At 46.6% G+C, this 12,942-nt stretch overlaps 1 protein-coding gene and 1 non-coding gene across 2 annotated transcripts in view; one reads left to right on the top strand and one right to left on the bottom strand.

Moving 5' to 3' along the window:
- The window catches only part of LOC126250116 (clustered mitochondria protein homolog), a 355,920-nt gene that overhangs the window by 111,995 nt on the left and 230,983 nt on the right, over positions 1-12,942 (top strand). The gene's annotated exons all lie outside the window — the stretch shown is intronic.
- Positions 7,158-7,232, bottom strand: Trnat-ugu (transfer RNA threonine (anticodon UGU)). Its single transcript has one exon. It is a non-coding gene; the product is annotated as a tRNA-Thr (tRNA).

The following is a 12,942-nucleotide window of genomic DNA, read 5'->3' on the forward strand; positions in this document are numbered from 1 at the left end:
TACTGTTCAAGCTGGTGGAGGCTCTGTAACGGTGTGGGGCGTGTGCAGTTGGAGTGATATTGGACCCCTGATACGGCTACATACGACGCTGACAGGTGACACGTAAGTATCCTGTCTGATCACCTGCATCCATTCATGTCCATTGTGCATTCCGAAGGACTTGAGTAATTCCAGCAGGACAATGCAACACCCCCACACGTCCAGAATTGCTACAGAGTGGCTCCAGGAACACACCCTTCTGAGTTCACACTTCCGCTGGCCACCAAACTCCCCAGGCATGAACATTATTTGGTAGTTTTGAGATTACTTGCAAAATGCTGTTCATAAGAGATCTGCATCCCGTCGGATTTGTGGACAGCCCTGCAGGATTCATGGTGTTAATTCCCTCCAGTACTACTTCAGACATTAGTCGAGTCCATGCCACGTCATGTTGTGGCACTTCTACGTGCTCGCGGGGGGTCCTACACGATATTAGGCAGGTGTGCAGTTTCTTTGGCTCTTCAGTGTGTAAGGATCGACCTGTAGGCGAGGGATTAGTGCGTCATTCGTTTCTTTCCGACGTGCGCGCGGTAAATGCAGAAGCGTGAACTACGGCGACGTTATTACCAAATGCTTCCAAATAGGACCAACGTGCTGTTGTTATTTTCTTGGCTGGCGAAGGTCAAACACCGGTAGACATAATTCCGGGAACGAAACGCCCGTCCCCATGTCGCAAATGTAACTCAGAATTACGCTAACTCAGGTGGGAGACACTCGAACATCCGCCTGTAATCCTGAGCTCTCCCCATGCGATTATCACGCATTCGGTCACTTAAAAAAGGACTGGAAAGGCCGACGAGTTCTGTCTGAGGAAAATGAGCAGGAGGCAGCTACGAATTTCTTAACACATGAGGACACGGTGTTGTACCAAACAGGTATCTCCAACTTGGTGCGTCAGTGCCCACGGCGTTTTGCCTAATTGGCATACCGATTCTAGACTGCACCGCCTGCCAACGGGAACGTTTTGATCGCCTCTTATACATACTGCCTTGAGCTTCGTCTTAAGCTTGAGACGGACGTGAGCCAGAGTTCGTAAATCCAGAGCACCACGCATCACCACCTGTGATGCACAGCGACTTGGTCACAGTCAGGTTGTCATTAGGACTTAAGTGAGATCGAAATCTTAAATGTCCATTTTTCCAGAAACTGCGGACTGCCGATCTTTTCCCGACTACTAAAAGCTGTGCAAAATGTCATCAAAATCGTCACACAATTGCCACCTCCCCCTTGAAGATTTCTTGGGTATAATGTACTGCCTTTGTTACCTCTGAAGCACTCGACTGTTTGAAGCAGGGAGCAACTCCCTTCGTACATAGAAAGCACAGATTTGGTTGGTGGAAAAGACTATGGCTAGCGAACACAACCCGCTACTCTGCTGTCAGCTGCTGCTGGACGTTAGTAGCGCACTGTATACAGCCGCACCGACGAAGAAAGTGTATCACGTGTACATCAGTATCAGATTCTAATATTAACGAGTTCGGGAGTCGGAAGTGCCAAGGATTTTTTTCGTTATAGCATTTCTTCCTTCCATCAGGTATTTGTCTACTCACAATGTTCCATTCGCACCCCAGATAGCGTTATCAGTAGTGTCCCCAAGACAAAAAAGGCTTCAATTGTTTTGACTGTTGTACATTGCTATCTTTGTTACGCACGCAATTAAAGGTGCGTTGCATTATAGGTCGGCAGAAGTATTTGCCGATTATTTGTAATATGAGTGCTTCAAAGAGTAGAACACTGTTCTCTGACAGTTGCTCAGCTCAGAATCACACTCTCAGGGAATTTCTGTTTTTCCTCACCGATTCTAGGAAATTCAAGAAAATTCAGTACTAATTCCTAAGGAGAGGACACACTTTTTATCCTGTGATAGGTATTTGGGCACTATAAAAAGGAAACTAAGGAAACGGGACAGATAGTTGCTGTGCATGACGCCGCAGAGGTGAGTCTTAAAACTTCGAAACCAAATAAATTTCTGGACAGCGAGATTGCTAATAATGAAATACAACGCCATGGTGGCAGGTTTACTAGAGAAAAACATGAATTTCTGAAGAAACTCAATGTTCCGAGATAAGGGACATCCATATCAGTAGTTGTTCACATTTTCACTTTGATAACACACAACTTCAGCGATCAGTGAACTAGTCAGTCACACTTTTCGCCTGGGCCTCCAATGTGATCTGTTGACTGCTACAGAAACACTGTCCATCTGGAAAGGTTCCAGTTCATTCCAGTACAATCGAGGACTTGTAAAAACTGCCTGACAAACACCTACTTTTCTACGAAGAAATTTTGAAGGGGCCTCTAAAGAACGATATCCAGAACGACGAGTGAATGGATTGTGACAGGCTGATTGTTCTTGTAGAATGACGCATTAGTATTGTGAAATATGTTGGATGAAATCAAGATGATGTAAATAAAATGGAGTGTGAGATTTCAGTATCTTTCACATACATTTTAAGGCATTTGTTTCCAGCTTTTAATGGTTAGTTACATTACCAAAGGATAACATTAGAAATTCAATCACTTGTCTGACAAGCACATTTGCGTCATGCACGGTCCACTCACATTGTCACCACCTTTTGCGTGGCGGGCGTGCAGGAGGTGCGTCAGTGAGGTTGTAGCGACAGGGATGTGAAGCCAGGCCTACCCCAGTGCCGTGGCCAGCTGCGCTAGGTTTCTTCGTTGAGGATCCATTGCGCGAAGAGTTCGATCGTAGTAGTCTCACAGATTCTCTATTGGGTTCTAATCCAAGGGGTTTGGTGGCCAAGGGAGTACGGTAATCTCATCCTGGTATTCTTCGAACCACGCACGTAAATTGTGAGCAGTGTGGCACGTTGCTTGTCCTGCTGGTAGATGCCATAGTGCCGAGGAAAAACAAACTACATGTCGGAGTAGACATGGTCCCCAAGAATAGATGCATACTTGTGTTGATGAAATGTGCGTTCCAGAATGAAGATATCACCCAGGGAATGCCACGAAAAAGTTTTTCAAACCATAACAATTCGTTTCTCCAGCTTGAACGCTTCCGACGATTGTTGCAGGGCCGTACGCAACAACAGCGGCCTGTCCGATGCAACATAGAACGTGATGCACCTGAAAAAGCCACCTAGCGTCATTGACTGGACGTTCACTTACGTCGTCCAAACTTAAGCCTTCGGGTGCATGAACCAGGCGCCTACTGATAAGGCCGATACGCAGCATAGTTCGCTGAATGATCATTGTGAGACACTGTTGGTAGCCCCGTGGTTCATCTAGGAGGTCAGTTGCTCAACAGTTGCACGATTACTCGCCCGTACACAGCTCTGTAGCCGCCGTTGACCCCTGTCGTCTAAGGCCCGTGTTGCACTACAGTTGCATCGGCGCCGGTTTTCGATGGTGCTATTTTGCCATCAACGGTATAACTACTTTAACTACGGAGACACGGCAACAGTTTACGGACTTAGCCGTTTCGGAAATGCTTCCACCCTTGACTCGAAAGCCAACGATCTTGCCCTTTTGGAGTCTAATAAATCGCTCTATTTCCACATTACGAGAACGACTCTACTGTTTTTTTACCCATCCCCAGTAACGCTTTATATTTCCTCCACTGTTTGTGCTGCCACTTGCCGTCTGTGAAGTCGAACATATACGGCTGTCTCATTAATGTGACTGGACTGTGTATAATTCAATGCCAATAAAGATGCCTGTATTAAGTTATTATACAAACTGCACAGTTTTCTCAATGTCCCACAAATGTGTGTCGGTTGACTTGAGGTCCTTCAAAAACATGTTGTTGTTGTGGTCTTCAGTCGTGAGACTGGTTTGATGCAACTCTCCAAGCTACGCTATCCTGTGCAAGCTTCATCTCCCAGTACCTACTGCAACCTACATCCTTCTGGATCTGCTTAGTGTATTCATCTCTTGGTCTCCCTCTACGATTTTTACTCTCCACGCTGCCCTCCAATACTAAATTTGTGATCCCTTGGTGCCTCAGAACATGTCCTACTAACCGATCCTTCTTCTAGTCAAGTTGTGCCACAAACTTCTCTTCTCCCCAATCCTATTTAACACATCTTCATTAGTCATGTGATCTACCCATCTAATCTTCAGCATTCTTCTTTAGCACCACAATTCGAAATCTTCTATTCTCTTCTTGTCCAAACTATTTATCGTCCATGTTTCACTTCCATACATGGCTACACTCCATACAAATACTTTCAAAAACGATTTCCTAACACTTAAATTTTGCTCCCCAAATAGCAAAATTCCTTTACTACTTTAAGTGTCTCATTTCCTAGTCTAGTTCGCTCAGCATCACCCGACTTAGTTTGACTACATTCCATTATCCTCGTTTCGCCTTCGTTGATTTTCATCTTACACCCTCCTTTCAAGACACTGTCCTTTCCGTTCAACTGCTCTTCCAAGTCCTTTGCTGTCTCTGACAGAATTAAAATGTCATCGGCAAACCTAATAAGTTTATTTCTTCTCCATGGATTTGAATACCTACTCCGAACTTTACTTTTGTTTCCTTTACTGCTTGCTCAATATACAGATTGAACATCGGGGAGAGGCTACAACCATGTCTTACTCCCTTCCCAACCACTGATTCCCTTTCATGTCCCTCGACTCTTATAAATGCCGTCTGCTTTCTGTACAAATTGTAAATAGCCTTTCGCTCCTTGTATTTTACCCCTGCCACCTTCAGAATTTGTAAGAGAGTATTCCAGTCACCATTGTCAAAAGCTTTCTCTAAGTCTACAAATGCTAGTAATGTAGGTTTGCCTTTCCTTAATCTATTTTCTAAGATAAGTCGTAAGGTCAGTATTGCCTCACGCGTTCCGATATTTCTACGGAATCCAAACTGATCTTCCCCGAGGTCGGCTTCTGGTTGTTTTTCCATTCGTCTGTAAAGAATTCGCGTTAGTATTTTGCAGCCGTGACTTATTAAACTGATAGTTCAGTAATTTCCACTTCGGTCAACACCTGCTTCTTTGGGATTGGAATTACTATATATATTTCTTGCAGTCTGAGGGTATTTCGCCTGTCTCATACATCGTGCTCACCAGATGGTCATAACTGAATCTCTTCAAAATCATAAGATTCAGTTATGAATATGGTTATACTAGCAGCGGTCACGGTGTGCGGTGTGGGACCAGACTCGGTGCCCGCTGCTCCCCAGGGCAGTAGCGGCGGCCGGCTCGGCGCGTCTTGTGGCCATTGATCAGAGGCGGAGACACGCGCGCTGGCCGTTGCCCTCGCATCGAACCGCCACCGCCAGCTTTTGCAGCCGCCGCTCTCTAGGGCTTCCCGCCCACAAACCGACTCATCCTGCCGACAAGCCAGCCAGCTAGGGCGCTAGGTGTCCTACTGCAGCAAAACTTACTCTCCTGTAATCATACTAAACCCGAACGTCGTGACCCAAGTTTCATCGCCCGAAGATCGTGACCCATTTTCGTGGCTATATTTGGAACATCATTGCACTGATGCAATACGAAAGTGTTTCACTAAGAAGCGCCTGTCCAGCAGTATTTATCAAACATTGTGTAGATACTAATTGCGTAACGGATATTACATGATTAAACTTTCATTCCATTTGAAACTAATGTCCATCATACATATCAGTATGAGGTGTGACACCGGGGACACATACACTACTGGCCATTAAAATTGCTACACCAAGAAGAAATGCAGATGATAAACAGGTATTAATTGGACAAGTACATTATACTAGAACTGACATGTGATTACATTTTCATGCAATTTGGGTGCATAGATCCTGAGAAATCAGTACCCAGAACAACCACCTCAGGCCGTAATAACGGCCTTGATACGCCTGGGCATAGAGCCAAACAGAGCTTGGATGGCGTGTACAGCTCCAGCTGCCCATGCAGCTTCAACGCGATACCACAGTTCATCAAGAGTAGTGACTGGCGTATTGTGACGAGCCAGTTGCTCGGCCACCATTGACCAGACGTTTTCAATTGGTGAGAGATCTGGAGAATGTGCTGGCCAGGGCAGCAGTCGAACATTTTCTGTATCCAGAAAGGCTCGTACAGGACCTACAACATGTGGTCGTGCATTATCCTGCTGAAATGTAGGGTTTCCCAGGGATCGAATCAAGGGTAGAGCCACGGTCGTAACACATGTGAAATGAAATGTAACATCCACTGTTCCAAGTGCCGTCAATGCGAACAAGAGGTGACCGAGACGTGTAACCGATGGCACCCCATACCATCACGCCGGGTGATACGCCAGTATGGCGATGACGAATACACGCTTCCAATGTGCGTTCACCGCGATGTCGCCAAACACGGATGCGACCATCATGATGCTGTAAATAGAACCTGGATTCATCCGAAAAAATGACGTTTTACCATTCGTGCGCCCAGATTCGTCGTTGAGTACACCATCGCAGGCCCTCCTGTCTGTGATGCAGCGTCAAGGGTAACCGCAGCTATGGTCACCGAACTGATAGTCCATGCTGCTGCAAACGCCGTCGAACTGTTCGTGCAGACGGTTATTGTCTTGCAAACGTCCCCATTTGTTGACTTAGGGATCGAGACGTGGATGCATGATCCTTTACAGCCATGAGGGTAAGATGCCTGTCATCTCGACTGCTAGTGATATGAGGCCATTGGGATCCAGCACGGCGTTCCGTATTACCCTCCTGAACCCACCGATTCCATATTCTGCTAACAATCATTGGATCTCGACCAACGCGAGCAGCAATGTCGTGATACGATAAACCGCAATCACGCTAGGCTACAATCCGACCTTTATCAAAGTCGGAAACGTGATGGTACGCATTTCTCCTCCTTACACGATGCATCACAACAACGTTTCGCCAGGCAACGCCGGTCAACTGCTGTTTGTGTATGAGAAATCGGTTGGAAACTTCCCTCATGTCAGCACGTTGTAGGTGTCGCCACCGGCGCCAACCTTCTGTGAATGCTCTGAAAAGCTTATCATTTGCATATCACAGCATCATCTTCCTGTGGGTTAAATTTCGCGTCTGTAGCACGTCATCTTCGTTGTGCAGCAATTTTAATGGCCAGTGGTGTAATTACACACACTTGTGACTGACAACCTAAGTTGCCGACAGGTGTTGTTGATATACCTCGATGTGGACAGCTGAAAATGTGTGCCCCGACCGGGACTCGAACCCGGGATCTCCTGCTTACATGGCAGACGCTCTATCCATCTGAGCCACCGAGGGCACAGATGAATAGCGCGACTGCAGGGACTTATCCCTTGCACGCTTACCGTGAGACTCACATTCCCAACTGTCCACAATTCTACATATGTATTGTACCTTACAGACATCTGCCCACCCACTCATTACTCGCGCACGCTTTGTCGATTCCCGTAAGAGTTTGGGCAACCAGATGGATAGAGCGTCTGCCATGTAAGCAGGAGATCCCGGGTTCGAGTCCCGGTCGGGGCACACATTTTCAGCTGTCCACATCGAGGTATATCAATCAACACCACCTGTCGGCAGCTTAGGTTGTCAGTCATCATTTATTCCAGGGAAAAGCTGCACGGTCATCAACAGTAACTGTTCTTTCGAGAACAAGTTACTGTCTTCGTATACACACACTTGTATTCGTTGTGGCATCGAGGTATACAGCCTCCGAATGTCATTTTTTATGAGTTTGTCACCATATCTGAAACATATCCTGTGCCAGTTCATGAACATTGCTGGTTGGACAAAGGGGTATGACATTCTACTGTTCGTTCTGAACAGTTTTCAGCCTCTCTACAGCAGTTAGCAAATCAGACCTACTGACATATTCAGCAGTCCCTACACAATGCTTCCAGGGATTGGAGCGATGTGAGTCTAGAGATTTGCTGCTGCTTTTGACGTTTCACCATGTTATCTGCGGAAAAATTTGCGTCCACATGACCGTCACAAACAGAAGTGAGACTCGTTGTACAACAATGAATTCCACTTTGCGCCAGGTCGTCTTCTGTCGTGTTGTGTCAACGGTAAACAGCGTATAGCAGTTCGTGAATCCACCTATCTTCCAGTAATATGTTTCCGACTGTTTATAAAGACGTACTGCCTGTGATCACTGCTCGGATGTCATCTGTTGTAGATCCAGTCGAACAAGTTTATAAAATTTCCTAGTAGTCTAGACCTTCTGGAAGGGACCGTGTCAAGTTTTCTTGCTACAATGTCCTCAGTCCATCTCATCACCAGTCGTTCTGCAGTCATTGCACTGCAGCCAACTTTCTATGCGATCTCTCGGTATCTTGCTCCCCTATCCCCCATGGCAATGATTCGACCGTTTTCAAAGACTGAGAACTGACTGTACGCTTCACTGGATGTAATGAATGGCAGCTCTATGAAATGTGTATAATTGTTAGATAACGGCGGCAAGAAACATAACTAACTAGATACTATCTGATTACGAAATTAGTAGAGATTATATTGAGCTTGTCAAATTACGTAAATACACTCCTGGAAATTGAAATAAGAACACCGTGAATTCATTGTCCCAGGAAGGGGAAACTTTATTGACACATTCCTGGGGTCAGATACATCACATGATCACACTGACAGAACCACAGGCACATAGACACAGGCAACAGAGCATGCACAATGTCGGCACTAGTCCAGTGTACATCCACCTTTCGCAGCAATGCAGGCTGCTATTCTCCCATGGAGACGATCGTAGAGATGCTGGATGTAGTCCTGTGGAACGGCTTGCCATGCCATTTCCACCTGGCGCCTCAGTTGGACCAGCGTTCGTGCTGGACGTGCAGACCGCGTGAGACGACGCTTCATCCAGTCCCAAACATGCTCAATGGGGGACAGATCCGGAGATCTTGCTGGCCAGGGTAGTTGAGTTACACCTTCTAGAGCACGTTGGGTGGCACGGGATACATGCGGACGTGCATTGTCCTGTTGGAACAGCAAGTTCCCTTGCCGGTCTAGGAATGGTAGAACGATGGGTTCGATGACGGTTTGGATGTACCGTGCACTATTCAGTGTCCCCTCGACGATCACCAGTGGTGTACGGCCAGTGTAGGAGATCGCTCCCCACACCATGATGCCGGGTGTTGGCCCTGTGTGCCTCGGTCGTATGCAGTCCTGATTGTGGCGCTCACCTGCACGGCGCCAAACACGCATACGACCATCATTGGCACCAAGGCAGAAGCGACTCTCATCGCTGAAGACGACACGTCTCCATTCGTCCCTCCATTCACGCCTGTCGCGACACCACTGGAGGCGGGCTGCACGATGTTGGGGCGTGAGCGGAAGACGGCCTAACGGTGTGCGGGACCGTAGCCCAGCTTCATGGAGACGGTTGCGAATGGTCCTCGCCGATACCCCAGGAGCAACAGTGTCCCTAATTTGCTGGGAAGTGGCGGTGCGGTCCCCTACGGCACTGCGTAGGATCCTACGGTCTTGGCGTGCATCCGTGCGTCGCTGCGGTCCGGTCCGAGGTCGACGGGCACGTGCACCTTCCGCCGACCACTGGCGACAACATCGATGTACTGTGGAGACCTCACGCCCCACGTGTTGAGCAATTCGGCGGTACGTCCACCCGGCCTCCCGCATGCCCACTATACGCCCTCGCTCAAAGTCCGTCAACTGCACATACGGTTCACGTCCACGCTGTCGCGACATGCTACCAGTGTTAAAGACTGCGATGGAGCTCCGTATGCCACGGCAAACTGGCTGACACTGACGGCGGCGGTGCACAAATGCTGCGCAGCTAGCGCCATTCGACGGCCAACACCGCGGTTCCTGGTGTGTCCGCTGTGCCGTGCGTGTGATCATTGCTTGTACAGCCCTCTCACAGTGTCCGGAGCAAGTATGGTGGGTCTGACACACCGGTGTCAATGTGTTTTTTTCCATTTCCAGGAGTGTATTTAGAGGTGATACTATGAAACGATGTGAGATGGGACGATCACGGACAAGACATTTGTCGGAAGCTTTCTGTGAAGGAACTTGCAACTAAGACGTCAGTACGACAAATTGTATGCATCCAGTGTTTTGAAGTCCTTAGGTAGTGGGCGTGGTCATAGATGTCGAACGAATTCAGAGACGCGTTATTAGGATGGTAACAGGTCGCTGTAGCCTGTAAGAAAGTGTATCGAAAATACTCTAGGAATTGAAATGGGAATCCTTGGAAAGGTGGCAATATACACTGTGATCAAAAGTATACGTGCACTTCTATCTAACGTGGAATTGACCGCTAGATGTTACGAGAGGTGGATCCGCCAGTATGAAAGGTGGCGGCGAGTATTGTGGTGCCAGTAGAGTAGCAGTGACAGCAGAGTAGGTCTATCAGGATAGCTCAGTGACTTCGATTGTCGATTAGTCATTGGATTTCATCTGAGTAACAAATCTGACACATTTTCCACTGATCTCATTCTGAAGTGAGAACGTGAATAAAACCGTAGTTAAAATAAGACAAAGCAGATCTCATGTACTCGCGGACCGCGATCATAGATCATTGCTCTGGTTGTGGGAAAAATCGCATGAAATCAGCGGAAGGAATAACACGAGAGTTCTAAAGTGCTACCAACAGTTCCCCTAGCACAGTGAATGTGCATGGGGAATTACAAAGAATGGGGTACAATGGTCCAGAAGCCCCACATTTCTGTAGTCATTGCTATGCGACACTTAAGGTGATGTAAAGAGTGGCATCGCTGGACAATGGATGACTATAAAGTTATTTGGAGTGATCAGTCACGCTACATCCTATGGCAATCAGATGGAAGGGTTTGGGTTTGGTGAATGCCTGGAGAACGTTACCTACCATAGGTATTGCACCAACAATGAAATACGGGAGGGGGATGTTTCTCGTAGTCCGCGTATTGCGCCTAACCTAAATGCAGAATTTACTGGGTTGTGTACAGCGGTTCGGAGATGATTATTCCTTGTCAGTATGGCAATGCACCGTGTCACGTAGCAGCATCTGGAAGGTGGTAGTTCGTGGACAAATCACTCTTGAAATGACTGACCTGCCCAGAGTTCCGACCTGAAACCAATGAAACACGTTTGAGATGAGGCAGAACGTTGACTGCGCTCCAGACCCCGACTGAGGACAGTAAGGATTTTGGTCTACTAGGTGTTTGTCATGTTGTTCAGACACAGGCGTTAAGGTCGAGGAGAGATATTCGAGGAGAGATATGAGGGACAGCGTACGTTGGTAAGATAGTAGAGAAGACGGAGGGTATAGAAGTCTCTGCACTTGTCTTCACACAGCTAAAGCTGTGCATATGATGGTGAAACATGATCAAAGAGTCGAGCGTCACAGATATAACGAACACAGGCGTCCATAACCAGTTTCAGGCGCCATGAGCTCTCCTAAGAAAGTTCTTGCAGGATGTTACGACCAGACGAAACTACTTTCATCTGGTCATAACTGTGGGTTCTTTGATTGCTCTTGGAGAAGGCTCATCAAACTAGAACGCATGAAATACTAGTTCACTTTCTAACATAAAAATTTACTGAACTTTGACACACTGTTCTGCCACAGGATTGTTGTATAATTTACATCTGTCATTGACCAGCAAAGCACCATTTGATGCACTTATTAACAAACTGTTCTCTTGCAGTATAATGTTCAACGTTTACTTAAGTAGAATTTCTTCAGAAACTTTAATAACTTTTTGTTTCTGCACAATAATGTTGACTCCTTCAGATGTCATAAATTGGGTCGAGCTGTTGCATCTTCGAAAGTGTATTGACCGCAGCATGAGGGATCTGCTATCCTGAGGTGGAGGCGTGGTCTTCTGGAGTACCTCCCATTGGTTGTTGGTGATTGCAGTAAGCCCTCGCTAATGTTTGTGATATTGATTTGTATTGCCGACTTTGGTGTGGCACCGCGATCTCTGGACGATACCACACACAATAACATTGCTGTAATTAATAGTTGGAAGTATAAGTATTTGTACAAGTTTCTTTTTCATGTCAAGAGGGAAGAGCTTTTTCTGGCCTGAGTTCTGGCTGGGTTGAGCTTTAAGCCTATACTGCCACCAATGCACATCTCACGTAGATATCATGAGGAACCAGGCGATAGAAGTTCGCTGCATGAGGAGCCATATAGTCTGTCATTTTTATCTCGCACGATATATGAATGGCGTAGGAGAAAAAAATCGGTAATGTTGGCATGAAGTACCCGCCGCCATGCACTGCACAGTGAATAGTATACAGGGTGATTCACGTGCTCCTACCGTTGGATTTTACGCAACCCGCAGTATCTTGAAATACCATGAGCAAGATGTTCATATACTCTCACTCGCTATACATCGTACAGAAAAAATGGACAGGACTTCCTTTGTAGGAAGCTTAATGTAGTTAAATTTTGTACTGGATACGTTTTCGCTAGGGGTTACAGTTCTCGAATTAGTCAAGAGAAGTGTACAAAAGTGACCTTCAAACGCGTTTTTATTGAGTAATTCGAATACCATGGCCTCCAGCGAAAACATATCCCAGTGGCAGATTTAACTGCGTTAATTTTTTTGTTTTTCTTTGCTGTTTGGCCCAATGGTAGTGAAAACTTGAACGTCTTTTTAGAACACTTGAATTCAATCCACATGAATATTTGTTTCACAATGGAGATGGAAAAGGATGTCTTCTCTTCCTTGATGTGTTGGTCAGGGAGAGTGCGACCACCATCTAAGTGGTGTAAGTCGGCTGTCTACCATATTCTTTGCAGTTACGCCATGTCATATATTGGTCAGACTATCAGAACTGTTGAGGACTGGCGTACTGAGCGCATGTGACACACACGCTTACAACAGGCGAGCAAGTCCACCATTGCTGAGCGACGTCTTGGCATCGGTCATCCTGTGGAATGTAACAATACAGAGATTCTGGCATGCACTTCCAGCTGCTGCAATAGTGTTGTTAAGGAAGATGTTGAAATTAAATTTGCAAAATAGAGATGGTGGATTTTGTTTAAATTC

The sequence above is a fragment of the Schistocerca nitens genome, chromosome 1, assembly GCF_023898315.1.
Source record: "Schistocerca nitens isolate TAMUIC-IGC-003100 chromosome 1, iqSchNite1.1, whole genome shotgun sequence".
Lineage (NCBI taxonomy): Eukaryota > Metazoa > Arthropoda > Insecta > Orthoptera > Acrididae > Schistocerca > Schistocerca nitens.